This window comes from Squalius cephalus, assembly GCF_949319135.1.
Source record: "Squalius cephalus genome assembly, chromosome: 3".
Taxonomy (NCBI): Eukaryota; Metazoa; Chordata; class Actinopteri; order Cypriniformes; family Leuciscidae; genus Squalius; species Squalius cephalus.
In genome coordinates this window covers 6,820,032-6,827,324 of record NC_137124.1, presented here as the reverse complement: position 1 = coordinate 6,827,324, position 7,293 = coordinate 6,820,032, and the positions used below count along the sequence as shown (strand labels likewise).

The 7,293-nt window shown below is 34.8% G+C and overlaps 1 protein-coding gene across 1 annotated transcript in view; it reads right to left on the bottom strand.

Annotated features, from left to right (window-relative positions):
* Positions 1-7,293, bottom strand: part of LOC307156321 (immunoglobulin superfamily member 1-like) — a gene marked incomplete at its 5' end in the record, with an annotated part of 516,462 nt that overhangs the window by 464,746 nt on the left and 44,423 nt on the right. The window lies entirely within an intron of this gene.

Sequence of the window (7,293 nt, the reverse complement as noted above, 5' to 3'; positions counted from 1 at the left end):
CAAATTTTAAAAATAGAATAACTCGGTGTAGGCAACACCGATTTTTGGCGTTGTTCTCTGTATTGACAGCACTCCAAATGTACAAAAAAATGAGCTCAATGTTAAAATTGACCGGAGTTCTCCTTTAAAATCATATTTTCCAGATCAGTTCTGATGGAGATTGTTCTCACTGTTATTGTGTTCGTTCACAGTCACACATAGAAGACAGACAGTGATTAAAGAGAAATCACCACGTGACATCTAATGTGTGTCTAATGTAACTCTACAACATACCAGTGAATGAAATATACAGCCTTTTATATCATAAAGTGTCGTTCCATAAAAACTAAAATGTTGCTGGTCAAAGGAGTTTTCTGTTCCTCAGCGCTTCGGCTCTCAGTATAACAGGCCTCGACTCGATGGAACTGAAGAAATGGTTGGAGAAACAGAATCACAAAAGGCCAGAGCTTCTTTAAGTTAGGGTTAGGGTTAGTAGTAGTAAGTTAATAAAAGTTAATAAAGTTTCCTTTTGGAAAATGAGTCCTGACCTTTAAAAAAGTTTCCTTAATGTGTGTTAACAGACCCTGAATCTGGAGAACATTAGGACCCTGAAACACACAAGCTGTCGACCAGCGATCTGCAGTCAACATCACAATCCCTGTTGCTGATAAAGTGGATGCATTAGAAATAGCTTGTTGGTTTAAAAAAGCTTGTTTTACATGAGGATTGAATAAACAAGTAATCTAATGTCATTCAAATCTGGCAGAATCTTTCCATCCTTTTTTATTTGATTAAAAACTTTCTTTCTGTAATATGAGATAAAAATCTTCGTCATGAAAGTGTTTTCATCCTATTTCACATAATTTGCAGCAATTTTTCAACATTTAAAGCCCAGTGTGATTGTTTCTAAGAAAGTAAACAAAGATATTCATTATAAAATATTTCACTTATCTTTTACTATATTCATTTCAAATGATCAGAGACTCAATATGAACTCATATGTACAAATGAACTGATGATAATTGTCCACAACAAGATGGCATGATGTTGCTCTCAGGCAGCAAAAATACCTTTTTGGACCTCACACTGCTCCTTTAATTTTTTTTTTTTTTAAATAAAAATAAAATAAATAAAAAATACAAAAGATATATAATATCAGCTGACATGTCTGTTCGGTGAAATGAGTGTGTGCGAGCAAGTTAGTGTGTGTGTGTGTGTGTGTGTGTGTGTGAGTTAGTGTATGTGTGTGTGTAACCGTCTAGCAACACCATATAGCAACCACCATGAACACCCTAGAACACACCCAAAATTCCTTAGCAACCGCTTATTAACACCATAGCAACCACCCAGAACACCCTAGCAACTGCCTAAAAACCACCCAGAACACCCTAGCAACAACCCAGAATACCCTACCAACCGCCTAGCAACACCATAGCAACCTCCCAGAACACCCTAGCAACCACCCAGTTTAAACGTTAAACTAATTTAAACTATAAACTAATTTCAACTTCTTCTTCAAACTTTCTCAAGCCAACTTAAAGTTTGTCTTGATGAACTTTTTAGTCTAGTTATTATTATTATTATTATATTATTATTATTATTAGTAGTAGTAGTAGTAGTAGTAATATGCTGCAGAGAATGCTGGGAAATGTAGTTTGGTCACTCAAGCCCTTCAGCTCATGTCTGAATGAGTGTTTTCTGGTAAGCTTTATCTCTCTTCTTCATTAACAATACACATAATGCGTAAAAACTAAATTGTATATTGTTTGTCAGTATTCAGAAATACATTTATGATTGAAAACTATTTGTTTCCGCCATTGCTTCCCACTCGTAATTACGACTTTGTGGTGCAGTTCATGTGCCTTCAACTCGTAATTACCATCTTTCTGACATGACTTGAACGCACCAATAGTCAGTGTTTTTACTGATACTTACAGGAATTGGACACAAGAATATTTTATGGGCGGAAGGAACATGATCGGGTCAATCCCTCTGACAGTGAGCTTGAGGAGAGTCAGGAAGAGAGGATCCCTGAATCAGGCTTGAGAGACAGTTGGGAGGTACTGACCCCTGGTCAGTTAGGGGGTCAGGGGTCAGTCAGTAAAGTAATGCGTGTATGGATGCGCATGTGTATTTGTAAGGATAGTAGTGGGAAGGGCAGTTTAGAAGAGACATCTTTCATCACTTCTAGACAACCCTTTCTCACTGCCCTCCTTTTAGAGAAGAATTAACATGGTTTTGGATTTCTAAAAAAAGGGAAGTCAATGAAAATGACACAGACATTCGTTGAATCTTTAATCTTGCGATGATATTTTGAGGTTTATGAAACTAAAGATGCAGAAAAGGCATAAATGTTTCCTCTACTCTGGTTAAAACCACAGAGCAGAAACAGAGCAGAAGTCAAACCACGACTATGAGCTCAACTCTATTATTAGGCCTGAAGAAATGTTGGCTGTTGAAAGCACAATCATCTTTAAGTGTCCGGAAAGAGATTTGGTCAGTAGATATTTGAGAATAACCCGTTTATTTGTCACCACATATCTCAGACAATAGCAGGTATTTTTTTTTTTTTTTTTTTTTTTTTTACAAAAGTACAAATAAATCCTCACCTCTTTTACAGAGCATCATCATGCATTTGTGGATATGTGCAATGCACATTAAAAATAACAACACATAAAACAATAATTTGCTCGCATAACACATGCAGCTTTCCTGGTACAAGATAGCCTACACAACAAAACAATTTCCAGTAACAGTCAATATAGACATTTTACATCGTTAAAGCCTTTCCGTCTCTTATACATGGAGCCAAATAATACACACCTCGCTCCGCTCACCAAGGGTGCAAACTTTAGACTTGCTGCTTTCCTGAATTAGCCGCTAGCTTGAAGGTCTCTGAATATGTCCCTGAGCTTCTGAGATGAGAGAAATCAGGCAAGAGGAAACTGTTCATCAGCCGTACAGGTTCCTGGACTCACAGCCTCCAACCCAGTCACATGAATGACCTGACTGTGATGCATTACCTCTAGCGGCCTCCAGTGGCCACTCACACAGACTAATAAGTGTTTTAACCCTTTCACGCATGAATTATGATAACCTCAGTCAGGATTTTTTTCCTATGTGTTTTTATTGCTCTTAGGGCATGAAAAACAAGAATTGATTTTTATTTTATTTTTTTACAAATTTTTCAAAGAGATCTTCAGATGTCCACTTGAGTGGACAGCATGCGGTTTGTTTAAACTGAAGATATACTGTATTAAATATAAGACAATAATCAAACAGATAAAGTATGTGAATTTAACAAACTAATCAATACAATTATATCAAATCATGTGAAAACTATAAAATATATACAAAAAATATAATTGCAAAATATTGCAAAGGCTTCATACAACTTCATACAAGTTGCACTTCGCATATCTTTGATATCAGAACATGAGGACGTGATTCCATCAGAATTTTCTACAGCCTGTCAAGCTACAACTGTGGAAACCACTCAGATGTTCCCTCCAGTGCACCAGAGTATGGAGATTTACCCTTATTAGCTGATAATTCTGATTATGTTCAAGATGGACATGCACATTTCTATCATAGCCCTCCTCTGAGAAAACCTAGCGATACGTTTTTTCAATCTCATCTGAAATGATCAGTGTTGGGGGTAATGCATTACAAGTAACATGCATAACGCATTCAGATTACTTTTTTGACGTTACAAGTAAAGTAATGTGTTACAAGAAGTAACATGCATTACCTAATCAGATTACTTTTTGATCTAACAAGTAATTAACTACAAGTAATGTGCATTACCTAATCAGATTACTTTTTGATGTTATGAGTAAAGAAACGCATTAGAATAACGCACATTACATAATCAGATTACTTTTTGATGTTATGAGTAAGGGAACACATTACAAGTAACATGCATTACGTAATCAGATTACTTTTTGTTTAGGGTAGCTTTTATATAACTGTTTATAATTGCTATATTATTGTTATTTATCATATATTTCATTGTTTTATTTTTGCATTGTTTGTTCTATTGTAGGTTTTATGTTTTGTGAAGCGCTTTGAGATGCTTTTTAAAGGCGCTATATAAAATAAAGTTTATTATTATTATTATTATTATTATTTTTGATCTAACAAGTAATTAACTACAAGTAATGTGCATTACCTAATCAGATTAATTTTTGATGTTATGAGTAAAGAAACGCATTAAAAGTAACATGCATTACGTAATCAGATTACTTTTTGATGTTATGAGTAAAAAAACGCATTACAATAACGTGCATTATGAAATCAGATTACTTTTTGATCTAACAAGTAAAGTAATGCATTACAAGTGTCATACATTATGTAATCACATAACTTTTTTCGATGTCAATGAAAATTACATTCTAATAATACAAATACATTTATTTACAGTAAAAAAAGTCACTGCAGTACAGTCACTGCAGATTAAGTTTTTAAGTTTTAAGTTTCAAAAACAATATTCACATTATAATTATGAATTGTAGCTGAAATATAGCCATTGCATGCATGACGTCCACTACAGTGGACATGTGATTAATCAGAGTTTTCTCTCAATCTAAAATCAAAACTTGGAAAATTTTACTGTGATGGGACTCATTAGATATTGCTTGATGCTGCAATATTTTTTTTACCTACAAGAGTCTCCTAGGATAGAAGGAATGGGTGGATATTCTGGAGCAACTTGGCATGTCTGACTGACCCTTGGCCATCTTGGTTTGGAGGGGGGAGGGGGGAGGGGGGGGGGGGGGGGGGGATCGAAACACAACGGCTTGCCACTTGGTTGCAATTTATAGGATGATGCACCAGGGTCCAATGAAGAGGCTGATGTGCAACTTTGCCATAAAAACCCGTGCAAATTCAAGAAAATGCTTTTTTAATAGCTGTCCACTGTAGTGACCATTATGCGTGAAAGGGTTAAAATAGACACATGATGAATATTTAAAGAAATACAGACATGAGATTAATAATTAAGGAAAAACAAACTTGCTTAATTTAATCAGAAGGTTTATAACTAATGACCTTTTTAACAAAGCATCTTAAACTAAAGACTTTAACATTCATGTTCGCTCTACAAGCAGCTGCTAAAGTGACTACATCTTCAGTGAGCCGAAAGAAGCCTCTGCAACATGTGAAAATGTAAGTGATGTGTTTTGCTGTAAATCTAATTTCAGTTTTCTCCCACACATGGCCACTGAAAAGTTAGACCCACTATATAAGAACGGCTGCTTTTGGAAACAACCCACAACATACTGTGACTTCTGCTATAAAGTTACTGCGAAACCACCTGAGAGAAAGTGAACTCATTTAGACTGTGAACAATGATGACATTTATTTAAAGGCCTGCCAATGTTGGTTGATATCACTTTTATGGTCATTAAACCTAAAAAAATGCATATAGAAAAAAAACTATAATAAGTGTTCAACAGATTATGATTAGCTTAGGCTATATATTGAGATAAATATGCAAGATTAGGTACAAAACCCAATCCTACCCGAATTCAGTGTAGAAAACTAATACAAGGCATCCTAGTCCAGACTAAAGGGACTGGCGCCTCCGGTTCCTTCAAACTCAACAAGAAACAGAGCGAGACCAAGAAAACACCCGCCATGAAAGCGGCTCCTAAAGCCAAGAAACCCGCTGCTGCTAAGAAGCCCAAAACTGTTATATATATATATAATATTTTAAGAGCCATCCACTAGTTAATAGTAAAGAGTGTTATTTCATTGGTCAAAAGTGACATTGGCTTTCCTTTATGTTACAAGTGAAAGCAAATTAACAGGTTCATTTGGGAATGTTATGTTTTTGATCAAGTCGTGGTTCGGGATTTTTGACATCGGACCTCATTTTTAAGTCAGCCTGGTTGTTATTCATCAGTGGAGACATTTTTTTTTTAAAATTATCCAGTCCTTATATTTGGATAGTTAGCCGATAGTTAGCTAGCGCGAGTCAATGGTATATAGCCAGCCATTAAAAACCGTTTTACCCACTCCACAGTGCACCAAACGCAAATCAATTATAACACTAGACTATCGATGCAAATGTCCGTTGAGAGAATAATGTTAGAAATCAAACTTACCTTTCATCTCAATGATCCCAAAGGACTAGTTTCTCAGCAGCTGCGGAATTTTACTTTGCTCCGGTTAGTAATGCGGCAAAAAGTAAACACAGAACAGAAGCACAGGTAAATACACTTGCGTCATGTGTGTACCGGCTCACTCGGTTGCCTAGGTAATCAATATCACTCCGCTGCTGCTGTAGACAAGGCTTATGATTACAGGGAACAAATTATAACTAATGCAATGTGATGAAAGGTAAGTTTGATTTCTAACATTATTCTCTCAACGGACATATACATCAATAGTCTAGTGTTATAATTGATTTGTGTTTGGTGCACTGTGGAGTGGGTAAAACGGTTTTTAATGGCTGGCTAACATATATACCATTGACTCGCGCTAGCCTAGCATCGGCTAACTATCCAAATATAAGGACTGGATCATTTTTTTTTTTTTTTCATTCTCCACTGATGAATAACAACCAGGCTGACTTAAAAATGAGGTCCGATGTCAAAAATCCCGAACCACCCCTTTAAGTATTTATGCATAAACACATAAATGTATATTATACATAAATACATATTATACATCCACTACTGTTCAAAAGTCTGGGGTCAGTAAGATTTTTTAATGTTTTTAAAAGAAGTATCTTCTGCTCACCAAGGCTGCTGCATAAATGCATGCATTTATTTGATTAAAACAATTTTTTTTTTTGATAAAAAAACAAAACAAAACAGTAATATTGTGAAATATTATGACAATTTAAAATGACTGTTTTTTATTTTAATATATTTTAAACTGTAATTTATTCCTGTGATCAAAGCTGAATTTTCAGCATCGTTACTCCAGTCTTCAGTGTCACATGATCCTTCAGAAATCATTCTAATATGATGATTTGATGATCAAGAAACATTTGATTATTATCAATGTAGAAAACAGTTGTGTACAATTTTTTTTAAAATTCTTTGATGAATAGAAAGTTCAAAAGAACAGCATTTATTTAAAATAGAATATTTTCTAACATTATAAATGTCTTTACTGTAACTTTTGATCAGTTTAACTCATCCTTGATGAATAAAAGTATTGATTTATTTTATTTATTTCCCCAAAAAATAAAATTCAAATTCTTACTGACCCCAAACTTTTGAACGGTAGCCTAGTGTTTAATGTTACAAAAGCTTTAGATTTCAGATAAATGCTGTTCTTTTGAACTTTCTATTCATCATAGCA